Source organism: Silurus meridionalis, chromosome 23, assembly GCF_014805685.1.
Source record: "Silurus meridionalis isolate SWU-2019-XX chromosome 23, ASM1480568v1, whole genome shotgun sequence".
In the NCBI taxonomy this organism is placed as follows: domain Eukaryota; kingdom Metazoa; phylum Chordata; class Actinopteri; order Siluriformes; family Siluridae; genus Silurus; species Silurus meridionalis.
The window spans coordinates 206,605-226,707 of NC_060906.1; the positions used below are offsets into that span (position 1 = coordinate 206,605).

General features: G+C 36.9%; 1 long non-coding RNA gene across 1 annotated transcript; it reads right to left on the reverse strand.

Moving 5' to 3' along the window:
• Positions 1-14,458: 14,458 nt before the first annotated feature.
• Positions 14,459-19,036, reverse strand: LOC124376867. The gene is made up of 3 exons (XR_006923933.1): positions 18,680-19,036; positions 15,183-15,303; positions 14,459-14,634 (listed from the first exon to the last, which is right to left on the reverse strand). It is a non-coding gene; the product is annotated as an uncharacterized LOC124376867 (long non-coding RNA).
• Positions 19,037-20,103: the final 1,067 nt, after the last annotated feature.

Genomic DNA, 20,103 nt, shown 5'->3' on the forward strand with positions numbered 1-20,103 from the left:
TGTACACTTAATGGTGGTATAGAAGTCTTCCACCTGAGACATCCAGACATCTGCATTTAAGAATGTGAGGAGCATCTGATGAAGCCTGTCCCATGTCATATTATAGACTACATCAGGACAATACAATTTCTACATGTTGTTAAAGTCACCAAGAAGCCAGTCATCACGTCCTGCAGCTGCCTGTAGTCTGTTCCCTACACTGCTATGTCAGGATAAAGGAATCATGTGCTGAAGCAGGTCAGCGTGCAACAATGTTTGTGAGGGTCGTTAGAGTCACATATGACTTGCACCTTCAACAGAAATCATATGCTTTATTAACATATACAAAATCCTTTTCATATGGAGTCTTTACAGAAATATGAGTGCAGTCAATTGTTAATTACATTTGGAAAACTGAACATTGCTGCAAAGTGCATTTTAATTTCAGCCTGTTCTTGCACAGTGAAGGGAAACCTGATGTATTGACTACACACCTTAATAATAACATCCAAAATGACAGGCATTATGACACTCAGGGCAGATACCAGACCTATAGCATGAGATTTAATAGAATTATATTATATCTAATGAAGGTCTTTGTGAAAAGTTAATTATATATAATATTTATATAAAGTATTTCGCTGTCTGCCATTTCCCACTAGAAACAACCTGTTGTCATTAACCCCAGAGTGGTGAGGACCTGTATTTGGACGGGGATGGCATGGTTCTGGTGTGTTTTCCTCTGTAGTACTGGACCCAATTCAGCACATAGATCCAGGAGCACAGCTGTAGGAATCTAAATCAGACCAGCCAGTCATCATGGGCCAAGAAATCATCATGGTCCCTGGAGACTCTTTCTCCTTATTCTTCCATTGTAATCTAGTAAATAACACTGATGTAGTAAATAACACTGATGTAAATAACACTAATGTAGTAAATAACACTGTAATGATGTAACACCATGTAGTAAATAACACTAATGTAGTAAATAACTGATGTAGTAAATAACACTGATGTAGTAAATAACTGTAGTAAATAACACTGATGTAGTAAATAACACTGATGTAGTAAATAACACTAATGTAGTAAATAACACTGATGTAGAAAATAACACTGATGTAGTAAATAACAATGATGTAGTAAATAACACTGAATAGTAAATAACACTGATGTAGTAAATAACACTGATGTAGTAAATAACACTGATGTAGTAAATAACACTGATGTAGTAAATAACAATGATGTAGTAAATAACACTGAAGTAGTAAATAACACTGATGTAGTAAATAACACTGATGTAGTAAATAACACTGATGTAGTAAATAACACTGATGTAGTAAATAACACTGATGTAGTAAATAACACTAATGTAGTAAATAACACTGATGTAGTAAATAACTCTAATGTAGTAAATAACACTAATGTAGTAAATAACTGATGTAGTAAATAACACTGATGTAGTAAATAACACTAATGTAGTAAATAACTAATGTAGTAAATAACTCTAATGTAGTAAATAACACTGATGTAGTAAATAACACTGATGTAGTAAATAACACTGATGTGTATAACACTAATGTAGTAAATAACACTGATGTAGTAAATAACTTAATGTAGTAAATAACACTGATGTAGTAAATAACACTGATGTAGTAAATAACACTGATGTAGTAAATAACACAGATGTAGTAAATAACACTGATGTAGTAAATAACACTGATCATTACATCAGTTTCAGTGTATATAAAACAGATTATTACTCACTTCAGTGTCTGTAGTTTGTAACGTTCATCATCTTTCAGATCAGAAGACACACTCCTGAGTCTCTACTTTATTACAGATTAACTCTCAGGTGTGAGGGTTTGATCTCAGAGCAAGCGAGAGCAGCACAGCCTTCATCTGATACTAATACACAACCTGCAGATACACAATGACACACTTCACTCTCTCAGTTTCTACATTACACATCCTGTGTGTTCACTAGAAAGAAGAAAGAGAGGAGGGAAGATAAAAAAGAAAAAAGAGAGAGAGAGAGAGAGAGAGACAAGAGAGATGGTGGCTGTGAAACACAAACAATAACAAATTAACAAATTAGAAACACGAACAACTGCAAAACAAAATATCAAATTGGAAAACACAAGGAAGATTCAGACAAAGGAAAGAGGTAGTGAATGAAACACTGATCATTAGACCTGTCATTCAAGATATACAGTATAATTTGTGTAAACATCTAAGAACTTTCATAAAGGACATTATCTTTAGACTTTGAATAACAAAAACTGATGTTCATAAAATATCTATAGGAAACTTTTATATACACAAATTTAAATATTTGAAAGTGAAACACTGGTCTTTTGCATTTATAATAGTTTACTTTCACAAAAACTTAAAGTGAATAAAAGAAAATGCAATTAATCATGTCCTTCTTAAAATATATCATTATTTAATTTTATAATTATTACAAATTGATTTATTTATCTAATTCTTTATAAATAATATGTATTATATAATTTTCACTGATGTGTAAATGTAAACTGTACTGTTATTGCTTAAAAAAACAAAGGGAAAAAATGAGAATTAATAAAAAGAGTAGAGAAAGACAAAAAAATGGCAGAAAATCAGAAAGAGAAATAACTTGTTTGTATCTTAATTGCTAAGGTAAAAGATTTAAAAGTTGGAACATTTGATTGAATTGAAACTTTAAGTTGCAGAAAGTCATGATCAACATCACAAATACATTCATTTATTCATTTACACTGAAAAGTTTCCATGTTCCTGAACATCTGCTGATATCTGAACTGGATTTTACTCGTGTTTGTATTAAACCCCTAAAAACAGCATCAATTCAGTTCATTCTTTTCCATTTCACTTCCTTTCTACACAATCATATGATCATTTCACTTCCCAAATAAAAAGTTCAGTAGTAGCTGAGTATCTTTCCTGCTCTTTGTATATTTGGGGCCATAAACAAAGTGTTTACATTTCCATGTGCGACATCAAGCAGGCTGTGTCCAGGCGGCGTAATAAGCCTCAATACACTTTACATGCACTTTCCCGATCTCCCACCACTGACTCATAGATTCAACACATTCAAACCTCTTCTTCTCTTTTTTCCATTCTTTCCAAAAGTGTTTGAAGTTTTCACACAATGTTTTTCCTGTAAAGTTTATGACTGAAATGCCAGTAGGAACTTCTGTGTTCTTGTTTAGTGTGCACTCGACTGGGATTAGTTTATGGTCTGAAAGTGGTGTAGGAGAAGATCAGGTGTGTGTTCCTCATGGTGTGTGTGATATAGAACATGTCTAACGTGCTGCAGAAACCCTGCCTGTGTGGAACTTCACCCACGTGTACTCGTGTTTGTGGGTTGTTTCTCTCCATCTGTCTGAGAAGTTCAGGGATTTAGTTCTTACTCTTGCTGATTCAGCATGTGGTCTCCCCAGGAGAATAAAGTCCACTACTGGTGTTTTCTTCTAACACTCTTAGAGAAAAGCTTCATCTCTGACCCTGTGTTAGGAGCAGAAATATTTACAAACAAAACATTGAAGTGGTTGATTTCAGCTCTCACTATGAGAGTCTACCTGCTTCTACCTCATCCTGGAGAAGATTTGTGCTTTAACATTAGGTGAGAACAGAAAGGCGACTCCAGCACTAATATTAGATCCATGACTCATTTTCCTTTCCACCACAAGCCCCAATCCACCTCATTGTCCTCGTCACTATGTGTCTCCTGCAGGAAGATTATACTCAGTTTCTTTAAGCCTTTACTTTCTGAAGTATTTCTATTTTCTGTCCTTTATCTCATTTACACTCAGGGATCCCACCTGCAGAATCTCCATGAGAAGAGAGAGATAATAGAGAGCTGATAGAGAGGAAAACAGGAGGATGAAATATGATGTTATCATCAGACAGACATTCTTTTGATTGAAAGAGTCATACACATGGGTCATGACATCATTTCCTAACACACCTCACTTGAAAAAATCACACTTAATCAGAAATCTCCTTTCTAGAACCTGATGTCATCAACAATTAACATTGAACTTTCATCTCACACACAAACTTTAACAGTCCACAAACGTAAAATTTCACTTAAGTTTCTTTTACTCCATATTACCATACTTTCATCCTCAGCAATGTTCAAATCTTTTACCATTGTTCCCTACATCTCACTGTTCAATCAGAACAGATCAATCTGATCACTGTTTCATACAACACACTGTGTTCACTTAATGAATCAACATTTTGTCAAATCACTGTCTGAGATGAATATATCACATGACATTAAACAACCACAGAAACCATCAGAAACAACATATCATTTATCATCAAATTCAATTCAAAAGTCAATACATCCATAATGTTTTGATACTGACCATCACAAATTTCCTGCCTCAAACACCTCACACAGATTGTCACTCTCACTGTTCTTCTCCATTTAGAATTATTTGCCTCGTCACATTCACATTTATATCAACACTTGACATTTATTAGATATTAGAAACTAAAAAAATACAAAGTCAATAAAAAGTCATGATTATAAAAGATAAAAATTATCAACACTAATTTAAACTAACAAACAAAACTAAAAATAAACTATAAAGTTCCTCCTCAGAACATTGATGCTGAACCTAAAAATCTGCTTCAGTCTCACTATTAGAATGTGTGTGTGATGAGGAGCATAGCTGACATGAGTCTCAGAAGATGATTCTCAGTATCTCAGTGTTACTGAGAGCAGGCATGTGACTCAGAGAGATGATACCTCAGTATCTCCAGTTTACAGTGAGGATTCTCCAGTACAGCAGACACTTCACTCCTGAGTCTCCTACTTATTCTTCAGATTCAGTCTCTCAGGTGTGAGGGTTTGATCTCAGAGCTGAAGCGAGAGCACAGCCTTCATCTGATACTCCACAATCTCCAACCTGCAGATACACAATGACACACACTTCACTCTCTCAGTTTCTACACATTACATCCTGTGTGTATGAGTGGGGAGATGGATGGATGGATGGTGATGGATGGAGAGAATAAGAGAAAAGGAGGAAGATGAAGACAGAAGAAAGACATTGATGGTTGTGGATGGATGGACATGGATGATGATAAATATCTGATTGTGTAAATGATGTAAACTGAATATTACTTTGTGTGAGAAGATCATGTAGATGATGTCCTCATCAAAATATTGGTGTGTGTATGATGGTGTCTAATTAAACAGAGATGTGATTATGTGTGTGTGTGTGTGTGTGTGTGTGTGTGATGATGCAGATAGTGTGAGAGATTCAATTCTGTGTGAGTATAACAAAGTACATTTAAGAAAAATTTTTTAGAGATAAATACTTCTCTGTAACTCATATTTAGACAGCATTGAGAACAAAAGTTTAACACCTTTAAAACAAACATGACAAACCTGTTCTTTAAAACATAATTTGAAACCAAAACACAACAATAAATATTTTAAAGAAACATGCATGAATTTGTATATTCAAATGACACAGTGACAATGTCAATATCCTTTGAAGTACAAAAATTTATATTAATACTCCATATCATGGTTTTTCTCTCCAAATCAATATTCTTATGAATCTCTGTGACAAAGGAAGATTTAATCAGTGTTTATTTGAAAAATTAACATTGATTTTTTGTTTTATTTTTTTTTTTTTTTTTTTTTTTTTTTTTTTTTTAAAAAAAATTCAATACATTTTTTGTGTTTGAATAATTTAAATAACAAACAACTATAAAATTCCTCCTCAGAACATTGATGCTGAACCTGTTCTTCAGTCTCACTATTAGAGAATATGTGTTACTGAGGAGCAGGTCATGTGACTCTCAGAGAGATGATCAGTATCTCCAGTTTACAGTGAGGATTCTCCAGTACAGCAGAGAAACTTCCTGAGTCTCCTACTTTATTCATCAGATCCAGTCTTTTTAGGTGTGAGGGTTTGATCTCAGAGCTGAAGCGACAGCCTTCATCTGATACTCCACAAATAACCTGCAGATACACAATGACACTTCCTCTTAGTTTCTACACATTACACATCCTTGTGTGTATGTGGATGGATGTGGATGGATAATGGATGGATGGATGGATGGATGTGTGGATGATGGATGGATGGATGGATGGATGGATGGATGGATGGATGGATGAAATAAAACAATAAATTTTTGTAATTAATGTGAAAATGATAAATGTGTTAATGGATGGATATATGTTAATGGATGGATGAAGCAGAAATATAAACAATAGATTGTGTAAATTAAGTTCAGATAAATAAACAATATTGAACAGTTTATTAAGTGACAAGAAAAGTCTGTTTCTTTTATGCATGTGTGTGTGTAACAGAGAATTGTGTGTGTGTGTGTGTGTGTGTGTGTGTGTGTGTGTGTGTGTGTGTGTGTGTGTGTACAGTGAGATCCCAAAAAAGTAGCATTGTTAATCTAACAGATAAACTCAGTGTTAACAAGAACACAGTGTTCAATGTCTTTAACCTATCAAAGCCCTGATCAAAAGAGAATTAAATGATGCAACATCTATTACATCTCCAACAAGAAAAATGTTAAACAGACACAAAGATCAATACAACATCACTTTCATCTATTTATTAAAGATTTTGATCAAATGTGTATATTGTTAACATTTTCTTGTAGAGTAATACAGTTTGATAGTACAGTATGCTCTCCTGAGAACATCAAGAGATCCTCACCAACATCCCAAAGCTTTATAAACCATTATCATTGAGCTTTCCTCTCCATAATCAATACCATAGCTCTTGTGCACAAAGGCTTCTCTAGTGCCTCCAGACTTTTTCTTTAAAGATAAAAACTGGCAGACATTTCCTCATCATCTTTATATTCACTCATACAGATTAATAGAACCTTCCAGTGTCTTATTTCAGACACTGTAGCTCTGCCTGTTCTCTGATCACAATGAGTATCCTCTGCATTCTTTCTTTCCAAAAAAATAATTTGAATGCATCCATTTGTGTTCAGTTTTGGTGGCGTGACCTGAAATGCACCTTTTGCCTTCACGCCTAACAGGTCCATAAGAAACATCCTTTTGGACTTGAGAACATCAATACTATTTGTTCTCCAAGACTCATTTGTGAAAATTGTTCTTCTTTTTTTGTGTAATATTTTTAGAGACCTTGGACTGTTGACATAACTTAATTTCAACTTTTCAACATCCCACCATTGTTTACATTTTAAACCTTTTCTTTGATTTTAATTCCAAAAAGCTAAACACTTTGCATCACTCAACAAAAGACATTAAAATGCCAATAGGAACTCTTTCCTTATATTTGATATTTTCATCAAACAGCTTATGGGTTTCAATCAGTGCACATGCACATGCTTCATCTCAGTGATTCATCTATACAAATCTCAGTACAATTAAAATCATCACCTAAAACATTAATCTGAATTACAACTCTGCAAAATTCATTAAGATCATGAAGAAAACAAACTCTCTCATTAGCATTGACAAATACATTAATAAACCACATTACATTTTCAAAAATGTGCGTGAAAATCAGTCTCAGCAATTTCTTGCTTCACCTCAGAAGAGACATGAAATGTGCAGCAGAAGCACAGCTTCTCCTCCTCTAGAACTGATGTGAGCACACCACCCCTTCCTTCTTTCCAATTCATTTTATTTAAAACATCACTGTGTCTCCTGAATAAACATCAAATCAATTCTCTTCTGTCTAATAATTCAAATAACAATGCTTTTATAAGCATCTCGTGCAGCATTTATATTAAGAACTTTTCTCACCACACTTATAAAGAAGAATGAGAAGGATTACACAACAAATTTCACATCAGAATGTGAAGGCAGAGAAAACTACATTGTTTCTAACCCATCTCTGCCTGAAGTTGATCTTCATTTAGCAGGAATTTTTTCATCTATATTTCCTGACTGAACTTTTCTTCACTCACTTCTCATTAACATCCCAACAGAATCAACAAACATTTTGTGATCAGGAAAGAATCTGTAACCTGATTTTCATCTTTTTTTTTTGTTGACTATCAAAAGAATAGTCACTACATGTCTTCCTTCTGCTCTTATTGTCCAGAGTTTCACTGTCACCTCTCTTCCTTTCCTCCTTCCTGTCTGGTACAATAGCTCTTCTGATCACATTCACAACAGTAAAAACAGTATCTCCAGCCTGATCACATTCAGCCGAACCAGTGAGAACAGTATCTCCAGATCATTCAGCAGAACCAGTGAGAACAGTATTTCAGCCTGATCACATTCAGCAGAACCAGTGAGAACAGTATTTCAGCCTGATCACATTCAGCAGAACCAGTGAGAACAGTATCTCCAGCCTCTTCATCAGCCGCTGTGAGCGTGTTATCCTGATCTGTCACAGACAGGAACTTCTAATGCCTTCTTCACATAAAACATCTCATATCTCAGCCTGCTTCAGCAAACCATCGATTCTGAATTTAAAGTACACTTAGATCCTCATTCACTTTTAAGACCATAAGACTTGTGGTCTAAAAGACTACAGTGTAAGTAAAGGATTTACAGCTAGCGAACTTTCCTCAGTGAAACAATTTTCCATCTACAATTCCGTTACCAACAATTCATCTTTTATAACGAACATTGGACAAAATTTTTGCCTGGACTGAGACTTAAACATCTCCTGAACTCCATTTTAAAAATCAGTCAGTGCTGTTCATTCCAGAGGTGACATTTACTGTCATGTCAATCTCACACAACTGCAGTCTTCAACTCAATTACTGTGTGTGTGTGTGTGTGTGTGTGTGTGTGTGTGTGTAGAGAAAAAGAGAGTGAGAAGAGAGAAAGAGACAAAGAGAGAAAGAGAGAAGAGCCTTCACTTTGTTCTGGATTTGCAACTAAAAGTAGCATTTTGCCACCCACGCTGAACTTTAAAGAGTGTGTGTGGGACAAGAAGTTTAGTAAGATCAGTTGATAGACACAAGTCGCAACTGACAAAAAGAACTGAGTACGTAGCACTGTACAGACCTGAACTGTACAGTCACAGTGCCAATCCCAGTGTAAGACACCCACCTGTATGTAACAATGACTTCAGTTACTCCGCATGTATTCTGAGGTAAAAAGCTTCAGCATTGTATTCAGTTATTACCAGCCGGTCGACAGCGAAGATGTTATTTCCGACCTCGTATATTGGATTACATAGCCTACCCGGTGTAAGGAATATTGATTCCCGGAAAAGATATAACGCCCGTTGTTACAAGATCCAGTGCCGTATCAAGAGTTATCTGGGCTATTCCACATTATCCTGAAAAGCTAAACACAGTGTAATAAAGGTATGATCTTGAGAAATAAAAGATGGCGCACTTCCATTCGACTGAAATTTAATCCCAGTAACTCTCGTAGTTACCCGGGGTTGCATCAGATCGTAGAAGATGAAAGTTCGTCCATTAAAGAGAGACCACTAAGATTACAATAGAAAGGTGAAGCGAATAAAATGTAATTCCACAGTTCGTGCGAGCTAGTACTTTGCAGGAGCCCTATTTTTACTGGAGAAATTCTTGACACACGATCTTCTATACAGCGTAGCGGTAAACTCAAACAGAGTGCTTATCAGACAGGGACTTAGTTTTAAATGTTGCCACTGTACCGCAGCTCTAGCTATGAGCTTCCTCAGGGCTCGTTGTCCTACCAGTGGAGGATGCCCTGTTCCGGAAGTGTAACATACCCAGGATAAAACATGGGAAAGTCCAGCCAAACTCGGAGTTTTTCGGTAAGGCGGGGATCTCTCCAGCTCTGCTCTTGCACCCACGGAACTGCTACTTTACCCACGCCCCTTATTAGCAAAGTGACTAAATCAGATCTTGCGAGTTTCATTCTAACGTCCAAGTTGGAAACACACACAGTTCCATGAACGAATGGCCCAAAGGTGCTTAACACAGAGGACACCTGTCACTATTTGTTCTCTACCTAGACACGGTGCAAAAGCCATGATAATGACTTGATCCATCCTGGACCAGGTCTGGCATCAATTTGTATCAGAGAGTCTATACCCGATGGAGAAGTGACATGGTACAGATACTGACACAGGTAACACTATTGGGTAACATGCTGGCGTGCAGACCAAATAAACCGTACACGATCCTCCCATTTGTGACAGGGCCCTCAAGCTTGCTGGCCGCACGCTATGTGCCAGTCATCATCAGAAACTGAGCGTTTTCGGTTCACCGGTTGAACCCCAGATACCTCAGCGGTCAGCAATCCTATTCCCTTGACCTGGATGAACATTCGCTAGAGATCAGGGTGGGTTGGGCCACGATAAATTGGGTTAACACATGCCCATGCGGTATGTACATACCTTGAGTCCCCCAATGAGCTAAATTAACAGGTGAAATGCGTTAGAGCAGGGTCATGTGACCAATCTGTATTTAGACCCTTTTAAAGTGAGTCCACACTAAGTAATACCTCTATCGGTCATCCTCCTGAGACACAGACACCCACCTGCACTTTTGTCTAACGAAACCGTCATCTTTCCACATTCAGTTGAACCGCAATATTATCACGCCTCCTCCGTAGGAGGCAAAGAACTGATGCCTTCAAGACCCATGTGACCAATGCTGAAAGACCATGGCTTGTCGAACTAATCTGGGTCTAAGTCGAAAAGAACACGTCTGCACGTCGGCTATACCTGACATTAGCTTGTAATCGAACCCTGCTGTAGTCCACTTTCTTGAAGCTTGGAGTACTACCATCATTGATAAGGCTCATCCTCATCATAGATTGCACTTTCCGGCCACAAATGGGTTGAAGAGAGAGAGTTGAAATCGTGATTGAGATTCCTGTCATTATGTGTACAAGAGGTGTAAAGGTATTGCTGCTTTCTGTTCAAAGTCATGAATCAGGTTCTTTATCTCTGTTTAACTGGAGTTTTATTCACACATGGATCTAATTCTCAGTGCATTAATGATTAGTGGAAGTGAGAAGTTTCATTACTGATAGATTTGTTCTGGATGTTGTACTGCTACAGCAAATTTCACCTGAAAAACAACACTGTATACAACAATTCACTGCAGCTTTTAGTGACTTCTTGTGTCTCTCAGAGAGATGATCTTACCTCAGATCTTTCACTTTACACTCAGGATTCTCCAGTAGTGCAGAGAGACGCTTCACTCCTGAGTCTTCTAGTTTATTCCAGGACAGATCCAGTGTATTGACAGTCAGATGCAGTTCTCTCAGACTGGAGGTTTCTGAGTTGAGCACTGAGGTCAGAGCTTTTCCACTTCTCCCTGCAATTTCACTGCATCTGATACTGAAGGAAATAAAAGATAATAAACAGAAATGCAGAAGATCAAACAAGTTCTCAAAGCTTCACTGCAGCGTCTCACTTTCAACATCACACACATCAGTTGAACACAATGATTAAATGGTGGAATAATAAGAATTGACAGTCGGAGATGTTCAGATTTGGCTTGGCGAGAGTTTCAGCTGAGGAACATCATCACACACACGTTGTATAAACATGGAGGATGAGATCCGGGAATCCAAATAGGAAAGTAAGAGTCTGATCTAAGAGGAGAAAGGAAAAAGTCTAAAGAGTCCTGCAGAGTTCGATTCATCTGAACAGCTCAGACCTTTGATTTGTTCTCAACACTGTAACAGTAGAACAATTTCATTCAGCTTCACTTACATTGCTTTTCTGGATGCTGCAATCACAGGCATCACTCTCACAAGAATCTCATCTCTGATCTTATCTGGAGTGATGTATTTATTCAGGTCAAATTCCTCCAGATCCTGTGCTGATGTCAGTAAAACAAACACCAGAGCAGACCACTGTGAAGGAGAAAGTTCACTTTGTGCTCCAGATTTCAGATACTGCTGGATTTCCTCCACTAGAGAATCATCACCCAGTTCATTCAGACAGTGGAACAGATTGATGGATTTCTCTGTAGAAAGATCTTCACTGATCTTCTTCTTGATGTACTGAACTGTTTCTTTGTTCTGGGAGCTACTTCCTGTCTGTGTTACTAAGGAATGTAAAAGTTTCTGATTGGACTCGAGTGAGAGACCCAGAAGAAAGCGGAGGAAAAGATCCAGATGTCCAGTCTGACTTTTTAAAGTCTGATCTACAGCACTCCTGTGAACATCTGAAAGTGTCCTACAGACCTGATTCTGTTTAAGAACACTTCTCTGTTCCTTCATGAAGGTCAGGTGCACATACAGAGCTGCGAGATGTTCCTGAATGCTCAGATGAACAAAGCAGTACACTTTACTCTGGTGAAGCCCAAACTCCTCTCTGAAGATCTGCGTACACACACCTGAATACAATGCTGCTTCTGTCACATCAATGTCACACTCTCTCAGGTCTTCCTCATAGAAGATCAGGTTTTGTTTCTCCAGCTGCTGGAAAGCCAGTTTCCCCAGTTTGAGAAGCATTTCTTCATCTCTCCTGCTTCTGTAGGTACTTCTCTCTTATGATGTTGGTCTGAATGATGAGGAAGTGTGTGTACATTTGAGTCAGAGTCTTGGGGATCTCTCCACTCTCTGCTTCACCCAACATTCTCTCTAGAACAGCAGCTGAAATCCAGCAGAACACTGGGATGTGGCACATGATGTAGAGGCTTCTTAATGACTTCAGGTGTGTGATGATCTTATTGGCCAGGTTCTGATCACTGATCCTCTTCCTGAAGTACTCCTCCTTCTGAGGGTCATTGAACCCTCGTACCTCTGTGACTCGATGGACACACTCAGAGGGGATTTGATCAGCTGCTGCTGGTCTGGAGGTGATCCAGATGAGAGCAGAGGGAAGCAGGTTCCCTTTGATCAGGTTTATCAGCAGCACATGCACTGGTGCTGATTCAGTTACATCACACACTCTCACTGTCTTCTGGAAATCCAGAGGAAAACGACACTCATCCAAACCATCAAAAATGAACAAAACCTTCTCCAACCTGGAAATGTCAATTTCTTTCATCTCATTAAAAAACACATGAAGAAGCTCCACCAGACTAAGTTTCTGCTCCTTCATCAAATTCAGCTCTCTGAAAGGAAGTGGAAATATGAGGTGGATGTCCTGATTTGATTTCCCTTCAGCCCAGTCCAGAACAAACTTCTGCACAGAGACTGTTTTTCCAATTCCAGCTACTCCCTTAGTCAGAACTCTCCAGATGGGTTCTTCATCTTGTTCAGATAAGATCTTTGTCAGATTTCTCCTGATGGGTTCTTCATCTTGTTCATATAAGAGCTTTTCAGACTGTTCCTGATGGGTTCTTCATGTTGTTCAGATAAGAGCGTTTTCAGAATATTCCTGATGGTTTCTTCATCTTGTTCAAATAAGAGCTTTTCAGAATGTTCCTGATGGCTTTGTCTTGTTTAGGTAGGGGTTTAAAGATGTCACTGCATTTAATTGGTGTGTCCTCAGTTGGGTTCCTCCTGGATGCTGCCTCGATCTGTTTCACCTCATGTTCTTTATTGACGTCTCCACTGTCTCCTCTGTGATGTAGAGCTCTGTGTAGATCTCATTCAGGAGTGTTCGGTTTTCCTGCTTTAGCATCAATCCATTCAAACACTGAAACTTCTTCATCAGAGTGAACTTGAACTTCTTCTGGAATTCATCTGCAGCAGTGGATTCTGGGTCGTGTCTGTGACAGGGTGAAGAAGGAAGACATGGTGAGACATGGGCTCCAACGATTAGAGTATTAGTTCACATTTTTCCTGCTAGATAGATCTTTATGATGTTCTCACTGTGGATTTACTTTATTCTGCTGGAGGTTTTCTATCATCTAATCACTCTGTAGTTACTAACAGCAGAGAGCTTTAGAATAGCAGTGTGTCAGTGTCACAGTCATGGTGTTGGTTTTGATCGTACCCTGTAGCTGTGATGATGTTCTTCTCTCCTCTGTCTCCTGCCTTCTGTAGAACACTGGGAACAAAAACAACAAGTGTTAAAGATCTCAACGTTCCTCACTTTATACTGAGTCTAAACCTGAACACAAATTGTACTACAATAATTGTAGTGAGAGCAGGAACACTTGGAGAACACAGAGCTGAATACAACTCCAACATTGTGCACCTGGAGTATTAAATGTGCTCCAGTTTTCATTTCACACTTTTTCCTACTTTTCTATTCTTCCTACACAAACCTCCAAAAGTATTGGAACAGGAAGTCCAGTTCTTTGGGTTTTTGCTCGACATTGAAGACATTTGAATTTGAGAGTAAAAGATGAAAATGAAACAATAGATCAAAATTCCAGCTTTCAGTTCCTGATCTTTACAGCTAGATGTGTTACATCACTTAGAACACTGAACTGAACCTTTCAGGAAATGAAAGCTGAAATTCTGATCTCTCGTCTCACATCATCTTCTGATGAAAATTTTCACCTACTGTATTATGTACTGAACTGTAATCTACTCTAATTGATTGTGACTTTAATTATTTTTTTAAACATTTTAATCTAAAGGATTTACTGAAAGTATTGTAGAATCACTAAAGACCTCAAGTAACTATAATATAAATCTAAACAGCTGCTAATGACGGTGTAGTGCAGCCATTAACTGTGACTTTAACTAGGAGAATTATGGGATGTTACCTGTGTCCAGGTGAGGAGATTCCAGTGCTAAATCTCTGAGGAACATCCATAGACACATCACTCTTCATGGAGACACAGCTGGGCACTGGTGAGTGTGATTTCTCTCTCTGTAGTTTACTGTAGAAAATTATAAAAATGGCCATGAGACAGAATTTCATTGTTGCTAAAATCAGGATACAAAGTCCAGTGCATTGCAAAGTCCCTATGCAGTGGTGGTGTAGAGCAGGAAGTGGAGCACGGGTTTAAAACTGGTGATAAAAACACAGATTTAGTTTGGATATGATTATAATTTATAGTATGTAGTTTATGTTAAAAACAGTTCCAGCCCACTGTAACTGCTCCTGCTGGATTGGAGTTAAACAGCACTTATTGATTTGGTTCCCTGTAATTGAGGTGATGTTATAAAGGTTTTCTGTGATTGTGCTGAAAAGGAGCTGAACTGAGGTCAGTAATGAGAATCTCCAGTGCTGCTTAAACACTCATTTATAACACATATTATAAGGATTATCCATGTTGTTTGTGTCTTATAGCTTTAATTAGTTTAATTATTAAAAATTAAATGTATTTAGGGTGATATTTATATATGAAATGAAGCTCTCAGAAATGTCTCCAGATTTGCAGATATGAACAGTTCATTAGTAAAACACTAGAAAATGGCAGGTTACCAGTCTTTTGAGGGTGAGGTCACATGATCTGTCCCCTGATCAGGGATCTCCATTTTTCGATGCTCGTGTACACGCAGAGTCCTGAAGATGTCGATCTCTTCTGCTGGAATCAATCACATTCCTAGAAAACACAAAAACAACATGCCGTTAAAACTGGGGGAAAATCTTTCTAAAACCAGCTGATCCTCATGATATCTTACTGATTCTCACATATTTTTCTAACATCTTTATTCCTGATCTGAACACACACTGACAGAAGGTGTGCAATAAACACAACACCAATAAACACTGTTCTATTTTTTATTTCTATGTATAAAAAGTGATTAAAGTCTTCTGTATTTCTATATTTTCCACACAGTCCATTAAAGTCCATTAGAAGTGAAATCCATAGACATATAAGACACAGGTGAGAGTTCCCTGTAAACAAATACAACTACACAACATATATAACAACATAACATTAATAGAGTGATAATAAAAATAACTGTACAAACAATTAGTGATAGTAGATGATTGAGAGATATTATATATCCTTTAATTTATTATTACACTCATTGATTATTGTACAATTATTTACTTTTCTTTTTTGTCTGTATTGTAATTAATAGTACATACTATTAGCATTTTATTTAATATTACATTATAATGCATTATTATTATTAATGTTATTGATATTATTGTTAATAAACAATTTGCAATAATCAATATATTAGTTATTTATATAGTTATACTGCATTATTTTATTCCATCTTACTTAATACTGGAATACAAATAGATTTGATGCACTGTTATTGTACCATAATCACATCCATGTATTTCCATAAAGAATCCAGCAGTTCTTTGTTCTTCACTGTTTTGGAGAATAAATCTGTAAATAACTGCATCATTTTAGTGTATAAAAATACAGAAATAAAGCTGCCAGTGGGATTTGTATTATTTGGGGTTTGTTCCATTTTCTCAATGATGGTTGTTTAATTATAGTTCAACTATCGAGATTATATATAAATCTATATAAAATATATATATATATATATATATATATATATATATATATATATATATATATATATATATATATATATACACACACACACACACACACACACACACACACACACACACACACAGTGGGTACGGAAAGTATTCAGACCACCTTCAATTTTTGGCTCTTTGTTATTTGCTAAAATTATTTAAGTTGATTTATTTTTCTCATTAATGTACACACAGCACCCCATATTGACAGAATTGTTGACATTGTTGCAGATTTATTAAAAAAGAAAAACTGAAATATCACATGGTCCTATGTATTCAGACCCTTTGCTGTGACACTCATATATTTAACTCAGGTGCTCTCCATTTCTTCTGATCATCCTTGAGATGGTTCTACACCTTCATTTGAGTCCAGCTGTGTTTGATTATACTGATTGGACTTGAAGCCACACACCTGTCTGTATAAGACCTTACAGATCACAATGCATGTCAGGGCAAATGAGAATCATGAGGTCAAAGGAACTGCCTGAAGAGCTCAGGGACAGAATTGTGGCAAGGCACAGATCTGGCCAAGGTTACAAAAACATTTCTGCTGCACTTAAGGTTCCTAAGAGCACAGTGGCCTCTATAATCCTTAAATGGAAGACATTTGGGACGACCAGAACTGTTCCTAGAGCTGGCTGTCCGGCCAAACTGAGCTATCGGGGGAGAAGAGCCTTGGTGAGAGAGGTAAAGAAGAACCCAAAGATCACTGTGGCTGAGCTCCAGAGATGCAGTCGGGAGATAGGAGAAAGTTGTAGAAAGTCAGCCATCACTGCAGCTCTCCACCAGTTGGGGCTTTTTGGCAGAGTGGCCTGACAGAAGCCTCTACTCAGTGCAAGACACATGGAAGCCAGCATGGAGTTTGCTAATAAACACCTGAAGGACTCCAAAATCATAAGAAATAAGATTCTCTGGTCTGATGAGACCAAAATAGAACTTAATTCTAAGCGGTATGTGTGGAGAAAACCAGGCACTGCCCATCACCTGTCCAATACAATCCCAACATTGAAGCATGGTGGAGGCAGCATCATTCTGTGGGAGGTGGGGTTTTTTTTAGCTGCAGGGACAGGACAGCTGGTTGCAATCGAGGAAAAGATGAACAAGTACAGGGATATCCTGGATGAAAATCTTCTCCAGAGTGCTCTGGATCACAGACTGGACTGAAGGTTTACCTTCCAACAAGACAATGACCCTAAGCACACAGCTAAAATAATGAAAGAATGGCTCCACAACAACTCTGTGACTATTCTTGAATGGCCCAGCCAGAGCCCTGACTTAAACCCAATTGAGCATCTCTGGAGAGACCTAAAAATGGCTGTCCACCAACGTTTACCATCCAACCTGACAGAACTGGAGAGGATCTGCAAGGAGGAATGGCAGAGAAACCCCAAATCCAGGTGGGAAAAACTTGTTGCATCTTTCCCAAAAAGACTCCTGGCTGTATTAGATCAAAAGGGAGCTTCTACTAAATACTGAGCAAAGGGTCTGAATACTTAGGACCATGTGATATTTCAGTTTCTCTTTTTTAATAAATCTGCAAAAATGTCAACAACTTTGTGTTTTTCTGTCAACATGGGGTGCTGTGTGTACATTAACCAGGAATAAAAATGAACTAAATTAATTTAGCAAATGGCTGCAATTTAACAAAAAGTTAAAAACTTAAGGGGGTCTGAATACTGAATACCCACTAAATAATACTAAATATATAGTATATGAATGAAAATCTTACACAATAACAAAATAAAACACTCATAATACCTGAATAAATGAATTTTTTATTCACTGTTCTCCATAAGAGAATTATTTATCTCCATAGGTAAATAGTATTTAATAATAATAAATGGGATTCTGTTTCAAGGATTCCACATTTTTCACAATTTCTATTTTTGTGTTTTTCTATCTAGGGTTAGGGTAAGGGTGTTGTGTGGCCGATTCATAATCCCTGATTTGATCACATTTTCTTTCCACCCCTACATTTCCTTGTATTGCAGCTACTGCAGGTGTCTTTAATTTGTTTCTGTGTCCCAAATGTTCTGCATCTTTTATCTCTGCTGTACTCATACACACCCTAATGTTCACATCTGATTCCTTCAGTGACTCTGTTACCAACTTCTCCACCACCTCATTCCCCAATATTCCCACATGATCAATGATAAAGGATCCAGTGGATCCCGCATTCCGCACTGAATTCGGAAAGCTCATGTCTTCATGAACATGTATCTGCTCCACACTTCCTGTATCTCCTCCGCTTAGAAAGCCATGATCTGCTCCTGTTTACGGGAAATCATCCTGAGCATGACAACAACTCCAGGATCAGCTTGGAACAAGCAAACAATCCCGGTGTTCTCATGTCAGATCCTCCTCAATAAACTCAGAACATCATCAAATCCAACTGAGGAATTTGGGCTGAAACTGTTGTCCTTCATTTCGGCTGCTGTGCCGCAGTTTCCCTAGGAAAAACTCACCCACTTTTCTTCACCACTGCTTGTTGTTGGACATGAATCTCACCGCTTCTGACTGCTGTTGAACATCGTTGTGTTTTTTCTAACCGCTCCTTAATAATGGAGTCGAGGCTGAGAAACACTTTCACTTTCGGAAAACTTACTCGACTCTTTGAACCGACTCTTTGAACCGACACTTTGAACCGAGTCTTTGACGAGTTGGAAACGGAATTATTTTAATCGCACTCCGTCCAGTTTAATTTAATGATCAAGAACTAAAAGAGAAAGTGCTGTAATTAATAACAGCATGTAGTGGAGATGTTGTGGAGGAGAGGAAAGTCAGACTTTTTCTCCCTTTACAAACTGCTCCATCCTGAACTCTTCATCTTTCACCGACATCGCAACAGAGCAAAAAAAAAAGTACCTCTCGACGACAAGTTGCAATGCCTCATATTACCACCAGAGGGTAGCATTTTACAAAAATAGCCGATGTTTAGGTTTTTTTTTTATTTTACTTCGAATTTAATTAAAATTACACTTTAACTGTACAAGAGTTTGTTATTATCAATATAATCATCTTTTTAATACTACTACTACTACTACTAATAATAATAATAATACAAAAATGAATATAGTAATGTATCTAGTATATAATATTTTACATATATACAAATAAAATAGCTATTATGAAATTATAGAATATATAAAAAAAAAAACAATTTCATTCATTTTATTATTTGCTTAATTATTCATGATTCACTCAGAACTCGTCCGTTTTAATATAAATATAAAAAGGGCGAAATTTAAACTTTAATCTATCTATCTATCTATCAAATATATTTATCAGTTTCTATCCATTCATCTATCTAAAAGATAAAAAGGGAAAGTGTTTAGGTAGGAAGAAAAGGGTACACACACTCTTTAAGAGTTAAATGTAACACTGGACTCGAGTGTATTTGGTTCCACTCAGAATTGGTGATAAAATGACTCTTGACAGTGTTGAATGTTCAGAGTAAAATGAACTTTGTGTGGAGTAAAAATGTAACACTGCTCAACACTGAATAGAGTTACTACCATTTAACACTGAAGGAAATTAACTCTTAATAGTGTCACCACAATTTAACACTGAGGGACATTAACTCTGATTTGTGTTAGCAAAATTTTACACCAAGGGAAATTAACACCAATTATTGTTAATATTTTACTTTTGTAGTTTATTTACATTTTTATTAGTGAAAAAATCCCACTCAGTGAGTAGAATTTAAAACCCATTTGGGGATCAAATAACTTTATAACAAAAATATTTTTATTATTATTATTATTATTATTTTTTTTTTTTTACATTGAATACATGGAATAGAACTGAATAGAAAACAACTTGATCAACGTACCATTTAAAACATTTATTAAAACAATGTCAGGCTAAAATACATGCACAAAAAAACATC